We start from the raw sequence: 15,018 nt of genomic DNA on the forward strand, positions 1-15,018 counted from the left end.
GGGATTCTCTAAGCTTCTTGGTAAGGTGTATATTTACTCCCTAGTTTTAGAAAATGTTTTATTCTTTTATCTTTGAATATTTCTTCTTGCATGTTATCTCTTGCCTTCTTCTTCTGGTACTCTAATTATAAATGTGTAAGACATTTGATATTATACCATATAACTCAGATACTCTTTATTTTTTTCATTCTTTTTTCTCTTTTTGTTTCAGATTGGATCATTTCTATTGATCTCTTTAAATTTTTTTCCTCCTGTGTCTAATCTTCTAATAATTTTAGAATTTTTCATGTCTGACATTATGATTTTCATTTTTTAGTGTTTCCATTTAGATTTTTTTTATATATAGTTTTCATACCTCTGCTGAAAATCCCCATCTGTTCATACATGTTGCCTACCTTTTCCTCTGGATCCTTTAACATATTCATCTTAGCTATTTTACAGTCCCTGTCTGATAATTGCAACATTTGGGTCAACTTTGGTCGGGTTCTATTGACTATTTTGTGTATTGACAAGTGATCATATCACTGTTTGTTTGTTTGTTTGCCTGAGGGTGTACATGCATTTGATAAGTTTATATTGAATGCCATACATTGAATGTAAAAAGTAGCGATGAGGCAAATACAGCAAAAAATGGAGAATTGTCTTCCTCTATCAGTCTGTTAATATGGGAAGCTGAATTAGTATCTTATCTGAAATTCAGCTGGGTTTGGACTTTGCTATTGTTTTAGTTACATTCAATGCACTAGAATCTTCAAATTCTCTTACTAGTGAACTATTGTTGTCCCACACTTAGTATGAAGCCTAGTGTAATGGACAGTTTCTCTCAATTGTCCTGTACCACCTTAGACTTCAGTAGGCTCTGCACTGTAGAATAGGTCTCTCAACATTCTTGCCCCTCTCCTAGTTTAATAACACCACCTGATGCCTAATGCAAGGCCCAGCATTCATAAAGATTTATTTAGGCAGCCCTACATACCTGGGCCTTAGAGAGGATCACTCTTAGCTCTCCTCTCTCTCCCTCACATGACATTATCTCACACTTAGTGCAGAACCTTGAGCTTGGGGAGGTTTGTGGCCCTCACCCAGTAGCAGATAACAGCTGCCTTATACTCAGTGCAATATCCTGAGTAAGACCTGATTTTCTGCCCCTTTCTCAGCAGCAGATAACCACTGACTCTTGCCCATGCATGGTCCAGGAGGGTTTCTCTTGGTTTCTCTGCTCTAGCCTCAGTGTTGGGCAGGCCTTGAGGTCATGAGCATGGGAAGGTTTTTACTGGTTCTCTTGCTAAATACTTAGGTAGGTCCTAAACCATAGAGAGTTGTCTCTCCTCTTACTCGATCCCCAATTTTTTTGTGTAAGCTCTCGGTGGAAGCCAAAGGACAACAGAAAGACACCCCTTGTGTCTGCAGCTTACGATAATTCTAAACCATTATGCTAACCCATACTTGGCTCTTAAAACATGATTACGATTTCAGTTGTTTTCTTCTTACTATCTCTGACATTTACCACCTCCTCCTGCTGCTCTGCCCAGGGTAATATCCTGGGAGGGACTGCCACTCTTTTGATTTAAACTCATTAGGTTACCTCGTGTCCTCAGGGCGGCTCCCTGACAGACTTAAATATATGTGATTTTATAAACTGTCTCATTTTTTTTACTGTTAGGGTGAAAGCAATATTCTCTTGCATTTTTATATTCTATGTGGAAATTCTTGCTAATATGAATATTAGTAATGATCTCTCTCTTTTGGTATAAATTTATATGCTTTGAAACACACTTTTACTTTCTGTGTGTTTATTCTTCTTTAATGCAACTGAAATGAAATTCTGACCCTTCCCTCTTTGTCCCATAGCTCCCTGCACGTGGAGCTTAGTCATAGTAAGTAAGGTAAAAAGCTGGTGAACAATCAATCAAGGATTAGAATAACATTAGAATAATTATAACTACAAAGCAAGAACAAAATTTGGTAGGGCACCGAGCAGATAAAGCAGGTAGTGTTTTATTTATGCATTATTTAATTTCTCAAAATTCAATGAGCTAGATGCTATTTTCTAGATGAGGAAATTTATGCTCAGAGAAATTAAATGACTTGCCCAAGGCCACACAGCTAGTAACCGGTGACACTGGGACCCAAGCAGTCTACATTAGGGTTCACACTCTTAATCTCCATGTCATGAAGACATGAGTGAAGGGTTAAATGTTTACTTAAACAAGATTTTCTTTCACTGATGATCTGCCATCTGAGTTCTAATTCATACAGCTCTCCATGAATTGAAGGCCAGAGCAAGACACACTTAATTTTTTCCCCTCACACATCTTGCACAAGGAATTGTTGCTTCCAGGCTTAATCTCACCAGAATGCCTTTAAATCATTCTGCTGTCTCAGGAGGTCCCTCTCCCCAGGCTACCTGTTCAACACAACAGGCAGAGGGCCAAGACTGGAGGTTGCAGAGTATGGCACCAAAACAATGCCCTAAAGCAGGAGGAGCATAAAGATGACTCCTCGGGCAAATGCAGACAGATCTGACTGCCCAGAGCCAGCCTCTGAGGGGCTGGAGACTTGACAGGCGGCCCGACTCCAGGAGAAAGTGGGGAGCCTTGGTGCACTGTGGGTCATCAGCTAATGCATCTAAGGGGCAAAGTCACAATTTTAAGGTGGCAGAAGGAAAAATTCACCCAACTCCATTTACAGTTCAGCAGCATAACTTCCCAGACACACTGTCTAGAAATAGGGCGGGCTCTTTTTGAAGCAACCTCTTGACTGTTCAAAGAAAACACTTCCCAAGTCATTTTTAAAACTAGAGACATTGTCATTAGGGGAGAAGAGATCAAAAGCACCTTAATCTCCTCTATCAGCGAGCCAGCTACTTACCAAGTCTGAGAATGTTCCCCATGTGCTGCTTTCTGAGTCTGCCTGATAGTCCTGGGATTGGTACCTTGGATCGTGAAGAACAGAAATATGGTTTTACTTATGCAGGTCCCTATCTCTGGGAGATGCGTGGAATGATAACACAATGGCCTAATCAACTCCCACCCCAACGGCTGCACAAGCGTATTTCCACAATCATAATTGGGATAGCTGCAGTTGCTTTCTTTAAAGAGGGATCAAAACATTGAAATCCATCCAAGAACACTGCTATGTAACCGGAGAGTGGGCAGCATTCATTAATGGAAAACGCACAAGGCACTTGCCCTCATGTTCTTAAATAAGATTCCTTCAACATTTTTCAGGGAAAAGTGGGCCCTATGTCTCCAAGCACTCAAGAAGGCTCCTCTTGTATGAGAAGCATACATTGTAGGCATACCTATCCAAGGCTATCTCTTATACCACCAGGCTGCTGCAAATTAAGGTTGCATTAATAGAAGTATGCTTCCAAGAACACAGGAGGTGATGTCTTTCTTTCTTCTATGAATAACTCATACAAGGATATATGGGATTCAATGCCCTTGAACTTTAAAGTGAAATTTGCCCAATTAGAAGAAGGATCGGCACATGTGAGATTAGAGTGCACAGTAAAAATAGTGTGAGTGTGAGTTAGAGTGTTAATCAGCAGTGGAAATACAGACACAAATAGGCTAAATTTGTCCAGATTTTACAATTATTTCATATGTCCCGGTCCCAGACCTCCTGTCACCCTAAGCAACCAGTGTTGCTGTTGACTAATACTCTCACACTCCCTTTACTCTGCACTCTAATCCTACATGTCCTGACCCTTCTTCAACTAAACTGTGAGCTCCTTGAGGTCAAGGATGGTAGGTGGTTAGCACACAGTGCCTGGCATGCTCGAGAGATATTTGTTGAATGAACAAATAGACAGACAGACAAACAAAAGGACTGCTTTGGGGGAACGAGACCCCAGATACTCATATCCATGGGATGAAGTGATGAGCCTGGCCTGATCATTGGAAGGGGTAATGAAATTCCAGCCTGCCTCCCACAGAGATGCAGAAGGATAAGGCTCTTCCAGTCTCTAATTATAGCAAGCTGCACCCCGACTATAGAAGCAAAGTTATATATGCCAAATCTGAAGAAACCAAAGATAGGAGTCAAAGTGGGATTAGGAAGCTGCAGAACCTCAGGCAAACTCAGGCCAGTCTGTGCCTCTGCTTCCATTTGCTGTACATGACTAAGATCACAGCTGGCTCACCAGGGTTGCTGGATGTATTAGTCCATTCTCACACTGCTATAAAGATACTACTCAAGACTGGTTTATTTAAAAAAAAAAAAAAGAGGTTTAATTGGCTCACAGTTCTGCATGGCTGGGGAGGCCTCAGGAAACTTACAATCATGTTGGAAGGGGAAGCGGGCATGTCTCACATGGCAGCAGGGGAGAAAAAGCATGTGAGCACGCAGGGAAAACTACCATTTACAAAATCGTCAGCTGTCATGAGAATTGACTATCATGAGAGCGCATGGGGGAAACTGCCCCAATAATCCAATCACTTTCCCCCTCAACATGTGGGGAGGTTAGGTCCCTTCCTTGACACATGGGGATTACAATTCCAGATAACACTTGGGTGGGGACACAGAGCCAAACCGTATCACTGGGAAAAGCAAATAAAATGCTATCAGTAAAGGGCACATTAAAAACTATGGAGGCCCCTACATGGGCAAGGAGAGAAGACAGAGACAACAGAGATAAGCGGCATTCTAGGAGGAGGGAACTGTGCGGCCTAGGACATGGACAGGAAGTGCAGGGAAGAGCTCTGGGACTGGCTGGGCCTAAGAGCACCCAAGCCCTTCTCTTGAGGGATGGCTACCAGGATGTCCTGGATGGCATGAACCCAGCCAGGAGGCTGGCACCAAAGGGAGGCTGACAGCAAGGCAGGAGAGAAGGAAGCATCTCTGCACAAGGCCTGGGGGTACCTGAGTCATGATCTGCACACCCAGGACAGCAGGATGAAGCTACTGTTGCTGCATTATTACCAGCACAACACTGACAACACACCCAACACCTCATAATTGCATCTCCCTCTTACTTTGGCTGCTAGGAGACTCACAGTCTAATTTGCAGCCTATTCCTAGTAAGAGCACTGGATTCATGGTGGCCTTTCTTCCTCCCTCCTTTCTTCCCCCCACCCTACTCCTGTACCTCTCCTATTAGCCTGTAAGCTCCAGGAGGGCAGGAGCCATGTCTGCTTTTCTGTTCACTGCTGTCTCTACAGAGCCAGGCACATGGTAAATCCTCAGTATCCTTGCTGAGTGACCAGCCACACTCCTACTTTCTTTTCTTTTCCATTTGCCCAGCTTCTTCTTGTTTTTTTGTCCTGCTACAGCATTTGTATTTCTGAAAGCCACCACAGATCCTCTTTTGTACAAGGTGGGATATCAATACAAACATAAGGAAAAGAAGACACAACAAATACAGAATCCACAGATGCACAATTCCCCCAAGCGGCTTATATAACAACGTGGCTCTGCTGACCTGCCCCTCCCCTCCTAGAGGCAAGCGAGGCAGGTGCAGTTGCAGAAGACGCTGCTTCTAAAAGTTCAGTTTTGTCCTTAGGAGGCCTTCCTACCGGGCTGCTCCCAGAGATTGTGTTACCTCCAGGCCCAGCTGACAGGTTGCCTGGCAACACTCAGCAGCCGCCGCGCCTCTAAATCCCTAATTTGTGTCTTACATGTACACGGTGCAGTGCTAGCATGACCCCGAGCAGGAGACTCCTCTACAAATCCCCTGATCTGCCTGCATTACCAGAGTCTGAGGCCCAGAACCTTCTCTTCTTCCTGGGCTGTGACTTCCAGCCTGGACCCAGGGGTGCCCACGGAGCACGAGCACAGAGGCAGGCGCTTTGAGTCTTGATGCTACCGTGTCTGGTTTGCCAGGAGAAAACAAGGAAGAAGAGATGAGCTGGAGCTTAAAGCCCACACAGTTTATGTCCATGAAGATCCCATCACCCTATGAAGAGCTGCCTCGTTGGAGATTTTCTGCTCTCAGGCAAACACTTTATTTTTCATCCAGAAGGGTCAAAAACATGGCAACGTGTAAATAAATGAAGTGTTGCTTAAGATCATGTCTAAACAGTGAGCAAAAATAAATATCCTCACTCTAAAGGAAGACAGTATACAATATCCATCTGGGGAAGCAGGAATATGAGGAGTAATTTGGGGGAAATTGCTTTATGAGACCCAAATTTCACCTGTGGCTTCCCGAAACCATGACAAAGAGTAAAGAGCCCCAAACTCATGGACTTCCAAACAAAGCCCAGGGATGGAGACATGAGTTCTCATCCCTTCCTCCTGGCTCTAAGCAACCTTGCCAGCAACCTCCTTGCTGCTAGTGACTGTAGATTTTACTGCAGCCTCTCCAGCTGCTTCTCACGCTTAACTACCAGGCAACTGTGAGCCACAGCACTGTCCACAGGAAAACACTCCTCTTTTCCGTTTCACTCAAAGATGAGGCCATGCTTTCTTGTACTGGGTCTAAAATCGGTCAATTCCATCCGGCCTCTGTCTCTAAGCCAAAAGTTAAAACTTTAAGCATTACGTACACAAAAAACAAAAGAACAATTTCAGTTCTTTCTGCTAAATTACATTTTTGATAGTGAAATGAAAAACAGATGAGGAGAAGGGGTGAAATCAAGAGACTTTGGAGCTGCGATGCTCAGTACAGAAGCCACTAGTCCCATAGGCCCAAGTTAAAATTTAAATTTAAATTTAAATTAAATAGAAGTAAAAAATCTAGTCCTTCACTTGCACTGGCCAGAGTAGGTATTTCAAAAGCTCAATAGACACACAGGGGTAGGAGCCACTGTGTTGTACAGCTCGAATCTAACTGAAGAACACTGCCGTCACCACAGAGGGTTCTGTTGGATAGCACTGCCCTGGATGAGCCCCCGAGGGGACCATGGCACCAAGGTCCATCCTCAACATGGTAGAGCCTGTCAACACCTTGATCATCACTTCAGAGCTGGGCCCTGAGTCTTCTGTCTAAGAAAAACCTCTACGGCCAAGGCCTAAACACTTCTGGGAATTTGCCCAGGACCCCCAGTGCAATGTCTCACCCAGACTTATCCCCTCATCTCAACGAAAGCTCCCTTTTGACTCATCTCCAAAGGCCACACTGTCACACTGCTTCAGAGGTATAGTGAAAATGGCACCCCCGCCCCAGGATACGTCCACCCAGGACCTATAAGCATGAACTTATTTGGAAAAATAAGTCTTTACAGATATAATTAAAGATCTTAGGATGAAGACCAGGCTGACTCATCCAAGTTGTTCCTAAACCTGATGACAGGTGCCTTTATAAGAAGAAGAGATGTAACAGAGCAGGAGGCCACATGAAGGCAGAGGCAGAAACCAGAGTTACACAGCCACAAGTCACAGCGTGCCAAAGACTGCCAGCAGCCTCCAGAAGCCACCAGCAAGAAGTAGGACAGGTACCCCTCACATCCTCCTGAAGGAGGCAACCCTGCCAACACCTGAGTTTTGAACTTCCGGCCTCCAGAACCCTGAGAGAATCAATTTCGGTTGTTTTAAGCCACGTGATGTGTGGCAATTTGTGGCAGCAGGCCCAGGAAACTAACTTAAGGGGTTAATGGCAAATTACGACTGAATGGGTTTGCTCTCTTGGGAGAGATGCATTCAGCGTGGATGACTGGCCTGTGACATCCAGCCTGGACCCATGGGTCCCTGCTGAGCATGAGCACTGAGGCAGGCAAGCAGATGGAGCCTCAGGCCCCAGGGCCACCATCTGATCTGCACATGCCAGGAGGACGCACCTGATGGCAGTGGCAGAGAACAGGATGTGGGGGCAGTGAGGCCTTTGCAGGACCCCTCAAAAGATGCTACTGAGAAGGCTCAGGTGCCCCCCCCCACCCAGTGTCTCCTGACCCTTCTCCCCTTGTGGCTCCCTCCTCTATGCCATCCTGGGCCACGGTGCTCTGCCCTTTCTCGCCCCTCCTCTCCTGCTGGTCTCATTCCTATTCTTGTCTTAAGGCTCATCTCAAAACCCACCTCCTACAAGAAGCCCCCACAGACCAGCACATCCGAGCATGACAGGTGCATGCCATGGCAGAAGGAGCCCTGGGTTCCAGGCTTGGCCTAGCCACGCCCTCCCTATGAGACTCCCATCAATCTCTTCATCTCTCTCTAGGCCTCAGTATCCCCATCTTCAGCATGAAGGTGAGGCTAGACCAGCTCTAGGACTTCTTTTTTATTTTTGAGATGGAGTCTCATGCTGTCACCAGGCTAGAGTGTAGTGGCATGATCTCAGCGCACTGCAACCTCCACCTCCCGGATTCAAGCAATTCTCCTGCATCAGCCTCCCAAGTAGCTGGGACTAAAGGTGTGTGCCACCACACAGGCTAATTTTTGTATTTTTAATAGAGACAGGGTTTCACCATGTTGCTCAGGATGGTCTCTATCTCTTGACCTCGTGATCCACCCGCCTCGGCCTCCCAAAGTGCTGGGATTACAGGCATTAGCCATCCCACCCCGCTGACCAGCTCAAGGATTTCTAGCTCTCACGTAACATGCTCATCAATTTGCACCAGTATTCACCTTTTTTTGCCTGGCATGCAAGATATGTTATATCATAGCAATAAATATTTTTTATTTATTTTTATAGCTTTCGAGACCAAGTCTGCTTTGTCACCCAGGCTAGAATACAGTGGCACGATCTTGGCTCACTGCAACCTCTGCCTCCCAGGTTCAAGCAATTCTCATGCCCAGCCTCCAGAGTATCCAGGATTACAGGTGTGTCCCACCACGCCTGGCTAGTTTTTGTATTTTTAATAGAGATGGGGTTTAAAATTATTTAGAAGGGGTTAGAATTATTTAGATGGGGTTTAAAATTAAATAGAAGTAAAAAATCTAGTCCTTCAGTTGCACTGGCCAGAGTGCGTATTTCAAAAGCTCAACAGACACACAGTGATAGGAACCACCGTGCTGCACAGCTCAGATCTATCTAAAGAACACTTCCGTCACTGCTCTCCAACTCCTGACCTCAGGTGATCCTCCCGCCTTGGCCTCTCAAAGTGCTGGGATTGCAGGCATGAGCCACCACGTCTGACCTAAGAATATTAATTATGAAATAAAAACTAGCAGATATGGAGCTGATCATAATGTTAAATGCTTTACGTGTGTTATCACAATAACATTTTTTGGATGGATAGACGCATAGGAGGAGGGGAGAGGCTACGGAAGTGGGAGGAGAGGATGCACTCTAAACAAGTCTCATACCCAGGAAGCCAGAACCCTTATTCCCCTGGCTGGTCCCAGCACTGAGCTTCACATACCACAAGGGGTTCAACATGGTGGCCTGCTCCTCTGAGCCACCACACTCCACCTGCACTTGTTTACCGTGAGTAAACTGACCCCAGTGGGCCCAACCCAGCCGTGTTAGTTCTGACACGGTGGAGAGGCCACGACAGCTGCTGTCTGGCCTTGTTCTCAGTACCCTGTGGAGAAGGGGCAGCTCGCTCACATTACCCCATTATTCCGGCACTAGGACACAGAGCTGGCTTCCCTTGGGGTGGAGCTGCTGGTTCCAAGGGCACAAGGTAAACCCTGGAGGTCCTAGCAGTTCCTAGCGCATCTGCTAAATGTAAGGCATTTGCTCTTCTTCTCCCCTACAACCCCAGGGAAGACGGCACGGCCCCCGGGGGAACTTCATAGCGCCAGGAGAAAGGCGTCTCATGCTATTAGCTCAAATAAGGAAAATCATGCCGGGAAGATTGAATTTTCTGCAGACTTGTTTAGCCTGGTGATTTCTGAGCACTTGGCTGGCAGCCACAGGGGAGTGGGCTGCCAGCCGGCACTTTATCAGCCACTTCTCAGGAATATTCCTAAGCTTATTAAATCAGCATGAGTCACTCCCTTGCCTTCCTCACAAGCATGAATCACGAATCATCAAAACCCAAGCAAAATGCATGACTCAATAGTTTCTCCGGGGCCTAAAGGGGCTAGCAAGCTGGCGGCAGGGTGTTGTCAACCCGAGACTGCCCCCCACCAACAAGTGGTACTTTCCAGGCAAGGCAAGGGGGCTGCCACCAGGCAGAAAGAATTGCTCAGGGGGACCATCAGGACCTTGCATGGGCTCAGAAACACACAGACCTGGGCTCAACCACACACGCACTCAGTCCTACTGTGTGCCAGGCACCTTGACAAACACAGCAGAGGAGCCAGCAGACAGCAGAGCTAGCCAGTCTCTACAGTCTACAGGGAAGTGTTTGAAGTGATTGGAATCCTATTTCTATTTCCTTCCTAGCTAGGAAAACTTGGGCAATTCATGTAACATCTCTGAGCCTCAGTTTCCCCATTCTAATGCCTGCTCTCAGGGCTGTCCTAAGGATCAAATGAACTAACACACATCAAGCCTCTCACACAGTGCCTAGCTCATGGTACCTGCTCAACAATCATTTGCCCTTTCACTGGAGAGGGAAGAATGACCCATGATGTCCTACAGAGCTTAGGGAATCCTCTGCCAGTCCCAACCTGCCCTTCCTATTACACCCAGACCTGAACTCTGGGCACCCTTGCAGCTGTGGCAGGAGAGGGCAGTTCGGCCCAGGATCTCCTTCCTGAGACACCTGCTCCCAGCACCAGTTCCAGGTCTTCCTTCCTGGTAACCCATGGCAACTTTTCTTTCTCTGCAGCCTTTCTCCTGTGGTCTTTTGGTCAACAGGTCTTGACCACTGTCAGCTTCTGGCCCTCATCTTTCTCCAAAGAGCTAAAGACTGCAATCAGCAGCTTCCTCCCTGTGGCCTGTGTCACCGTCCTCCCTGTGTCACCATCCCCTGCCATTCCTGCTCACTCTCCCAGAGCAAAAGAATTGAGTCTTCCACTTTAACCACTACACCGGACTCCACTGCCTCTCCAAAAAACTTCTCTCCTGGACCCTCATTTTCCAGTCCCAGGCCTAGAAATATCTCTTTCAGGGCTGCCACATAGGGCAAAGGCTGTGCCCTGCCTCATAGGGTCAGGGAAGGTCACATAGGCTGACATGTGTGGGCACCCTTGGATTGAGCAACAGGGTGGCCCTGTGCCCAGTACATACATTGAACCTGCATTATTGGCCAACGTTTGCTGAAACCTGCTGTCAGATCTCCTTTAATCCTCACAATCCTATTGGGCAGGAACTATCAACTCCCCCACACCCCCGAGCGAACTGAGATCAACACGCAGCAAATGCTTGAGCTGAGCGAGGGGCCTGAGCCAAGACCTGGACGAGATGAAGGGTGAGGCTGCCAGGTGGAGGAGCCGGGGTGTAGACAGCCGAAAAGAGGCCGTGGGGACTAAGTCAGGGCAGGGGCATTCCTGGGGCTCTGCCTTCCTTCCTTCGCACCTCTGGGGCTGGATTCTGATGCTGGGGAGTAACTTTATAAAAAGCAGACTCTCCTCACGACAGCAGGGAGGAGACTCTATCTACCCACCCGCCTTAGGACAAAGAACTCTAGAAAAGGCCCTGTGTCCACAGGTGATGTCAGAGCTGCCCTAAGTGAAGGGGTATGCCCCTTTCTGGGGCCCCCACAGCCCAGATGGAAAACCCAGAAACAACAGAACGGTCACAGTGACTGTTTGAGCCATTTCACTATAATTTCCTTTTCCTACTTCTATCTAGTCCCTAAACATTACATAATTTTTAAGTGGGACAAAACTTTAGCAAATACCAAAGGTGGAAGAAGTGGAGGCAGATTTGGAAAAGGAGGAGAAGGAAGAGGAAAGAAGAGAGAATATGAAGATTGAGAAGGAGAGGGCCAGAGGAAGCCATCAGAGCTAAGGGTGAGGCTTTTACCATTTTCAGACCCATCTTCCCCACAGAGGAAACAATGGCAGCTCCCACCAGCAGAAAGTGGGAGCTGTGCAAGTCCTCACCCTCATCTGAGACAGAGGTCAGAGCCAGTCCCCTCTAAACAGAAGGAGGCGGCGAGAAGAAAGGGCCTGGTCAAAACCGGGGACTTCAAGTCACCTCTTTGCCCATCAGGGTCGCAGAACACAGCTGCCACTTTGAGCTGAAATTCCAGGGGCTCCTTGACAACTCTTGCTTCTAAGGAAGCATTTGCTGGTCACAGGTGCCCTCCATCCACCAAGCCTCCTCCAACAAAGAAACTGAAATCCAGACTCCCAAGGCTCATTCTGAGCTCCTCCTTGACCTGCTGCTCAGAGCAGCCACCTTCACAACAGGGATCCCATTGGGGCTGACCAAGCACTTGCCCTTGGAGGCCATCACAGGACACCGAGGGGAGCTCCCACCAGCACACACACCCATCACTGTAGGCCACTAACTGCACAGGAGAAAGAGCCTTGCCTGGGTCCCAAGAACAGACACATCACCACAAAGAGGGGTGAGAGAGTCAACAACTTTCCATCCCAGTCTGAATGATGTCCAGCAAGGCCTTCTTCTAATGCCAGAACTGACAGGGACCCGGAAGTGGCAACTGTGTCATGGTAGGAGCCAATTACCCATGCAAGCAACACATCTGTGCCGGGGGCCAGGGTCACCCAGATGGTAGAGGGATTTATGGCCCAAACCTGACTTTCCAGAATCCAACAAATTCAAGAACAGAGAGAAGCAGAACCAGAAAGAGCTCTCTTCCAGGTCTCGCTGGGAGCCAGTATATTTTTGGAGGGCTTTGGCCTTGCCTGCTTGCTGTACTTTATTGCTGGCAGAAAGATAGGAAATTTATTACTTTACAAATCATACCCTTCGCAGCATAAATGAACTGTCTGGCTGCAGCACGCTCAAGCCTACATGATTTGCGAAACGTCTAATGGTAAGCAGGGTTATGCTATCTGCTTACGGCCTCCGAGACAAAAGCAGGCCGTAAGGCAGAGCATCTGCACAGTGTAACTCTAGGCCGGCAAATTGGCTGCGACGCGTAAATGTTGGCTCAGCAGCATTACATAATTCGGTGCGCTCGCTGGGGACTCAGAGGAGCACAGGGCAGCCCCTCAGCCCAGGGAGCTGGCCCTGACGGGGCTGTGCATGACAAGCAGGACACCAGTGGAGTTCAGGGCCAGGCCGAACACCACAGCCTGGCTAGTCCTGAGGCCTGCCAGTGATGAGGAGCCTGGGCAGACCCCTGGGGCTGCCATGGCAAGGAAATGCTCTCTACATCCCTTCTACTCCAAAGTCCCCAAACCTGAGGAGAGGGAGACGGTCTTGAAATCACTGCATCCCCAGTGTGCAGACAGGAGCTGGTCAGTGCCCATGGCCCATGGGCCCATGTTCCCTCTGCTGCTGGCCTGGCTGGCAAGAGGAGAGGACTGATCACACAATGCATCATCACCACGGACAGGCTCATCCACCGCTTGCGATGCGGGATGTGACTAGGAGGGAAGGGAAGGCATGCCCACGTATTCAGGAAACTGAGCAAGTCACTCCATCTCTCTGAGCTTCAGGGTCATGTGAGTGGTAGTGCAAGATCCAGAGTCAGACTGTGAGGATCTTGTCTCATGTGTCTAAGCTGTATGTGGCACTTAAAGCTCATTATCATCATGAAGCACTCAGAACAACCCATGCAGTATGGATATCATCATCCCCATCTGACAGGTGAGTAAACTGAGGCTCGGGAGAGTCATGGTGCTTGACCAGGCTCATGCAGCTACTGAGTGGCAGAGCCAGGACTCAAGCACTGGGTCCACTGGTTCTAAAGGCTTCTGGTTTCTTTCCCACAGCACTCCTCTGCCTCTCAGAATTTAGGCTGTCATTTCATGGCTCCCCAGCGTCTCATGCTGTGCTGTTTGCTGGACAGGAGGGTCCTCAAGTCAGGCCTGGAAGGTCTACAGACCCAACATAAGCCCTGCTCGGCCCAAGCATGCTGTAGAGACTTTAACTTGAACAAACCTTCTGTCTGCCTTAGCACAGGGACTTGGGTGACCTTCCCAGGAAGGAGAGGAGCCAGCAGAACTAGCCCACTTTCAGATGGGCCAAAGGACCCTGCCCGAGTGCAGAGATCATCTTAAACCCAGCCGTAGGATGTACAACTGGGAAAAGATCAACTGATACTGCTTCTTAGCCTGACAAAGCCTTTAGCTGAAGAGTGAAAACAAAATCGCTTTCGAACCATTGATTTAAAAACAGGGAATGGTATTTTTAAACACTTTAATCTTCAAAAATAACAAAACTGTCCTGTTACCATGGCTAACTTTGTGCCACTTGGCATTAAAAATAAAAGGCTGTTTACTGAATACACATCCAAAAATAGCCTCACTTCTATTCACAGCCTTGTGAGACAAGCAGTTGGCCCCAATGATATCACTCTCTCACTCACTCACCTAATACATCCATTCACCTACTCACGCGTTCAGCGAAGCTCTCTCTTCAATCCCAGCAATGGCCCAGCAGAAAGGGTCCTTGGGATTTTCAATTCCCTCCACGTCAAATGCCAAGTACAGATTAGGCCCCATGATCTCTGGAGAAGCTTAAATTCAGCTAATGGACTTTTTATGGCATGTAAACGTTGCCCTCAGTAAGGAAGCCTATTAGCCACATAAATAGTGCACACATGTCCACGTGAAGCACAGACTGCAGGAGGGTGACGGTACCCACTGTCAGCACCACAGCCGCCACCGGGATGAATGTTTTCCGGCATTCCAACCAAGGCCATTGGCGTGTCTCCGTCAGAACCTTTTTTGGCACATAACTAATACCTTCTATGACAGCTGCTCAGGAGAGGGTGAAGCAGGCATTCACTGCTGGGTCTGATCTCTTAAGACAGCCCCTTAAAGCCCAGGGAGCTTGGCCTTGACCTAGGCAGGAAGCCACAGGGGGAGTATTCTGGATATGAGCCTATGCCAGCTTGAGTCATTCCACCTCCCCCTGCCTCCAAGGGCCACGAAACTAAAAGAGGTTCTTTACCCTGCAGTCACACACCCCAGGAGGCTCTCGTGGCTCCCTTGGCCCCAGGAGTACTCTTGTGGAAGAAGCACCGGGAGAGGAAGACAGAAACACTTCCAGGCCCAAGTTTCTGTGCTCTTCTAAGCCAAATACCAACGCCAGAAAAGGTGAAGACAAGAAACTCTTCTCTTGGCACATGCATAAAACACAGTCCCTGTGTACTTGTCTTGCACACC

At 47.8% G+C, this 15,018-nt stretch overlaps 1 long non-coding RNA gene across 1 annotated transcript; it reads right to left on the bottom strand.

Annotated features, from left to right (window-relative positions):
• Nucleotides 1-1,656: 1,656 nt before the first annotated feature.
• LOC116529938 lies at nt 1,657-14,603 on the bottom strand. The gene is made up of 3 exons (XR_004259760.1): nt 14,221-14,603; nt 2,872-2,935; nt 1,657-2,628 (listed from the first exon to the last, which is right to left on the bottom strand). It is a non-coding gene; the product is annotated as an uncharacterized LOC116529938 (long non-coding RNA).
• Between the last annotated feature and the right edge of the window lie 415 nt (nt 14,604-15,018).

This window comes from Sapajus apella, unplaced genomic scaffold (genome assembly GCF_009761245.1).
Source record: "Sapajus apella isolate SASKATOON/1434 unplaced genomic scaffold, GSC_monkey_1.0 scaffold1, whole genome shotgun sequence".
NCBI classification, from domain to species: Eukaryota; Metazoa; Chordata; class Mammalia; order Primates; family Cebidae; genus Sapajus; species Sapajus apella.